Raw genomic sequence first — 526 nt, 5'->3', positions numbered from 1 at the left:
ATTTCCCGCTCATCCAACCATAAACACAGGATGTCATCCACGTAATATCCAGTTCACATAAAATCACAAAGGTCATCGCTGCAGAGAGAGGTCACACAGCTACGTGCGAAAAAGATAAAAAAAAAGTAATAATATAAAAAATCATTGTATTTCACTGGAAGAAAATGGACATTCAACCAAAAAGGTTTGTGCTTTAAAAGATAATCCTTCTTTTAACCTTAAATAATTTTTGGTATGGTAGAATTTAAAAGTTAGTCAGTTGTAATAGATCTCTGAAAATAGGTAACGACCATTTAACTCGCGCCTCTGAGGTAAATCTGTTAGGAGTAGTTATCGGTGAAAACCTGGAGTGGTTCAGTAACACCAGAAAATTAAATTCAAATTGCAGGGAAAAAAAAAAGTTTTACATCCCATGTAAACTAAAAGCCTTCGGTGCATCCCAGGCAGACATACTCCGTATATAAGCGACCTTCATACAACCCACTTATGAAAATGCAGTGCCTCTGTATGGCCTTACCCCCCCCCC

This window comes from Penaeus monodon, chromosome 25 (genome assembly GCF_015228065.2).
Source record: "Penaeus monodon isolate SGIC_2016 chromosome 25, NSTDA_Pmon_1, whole genome shotgun sequence".
Taxonomy (NCBI): Eukaryota; Metazoa; Arthropoda; class Malacostraca; order Decapoda; family Penaeidae; genus Penaeus; species Penaeus monodon.
Note: the sequence above shows the minus strand (reverse complement) of the source record.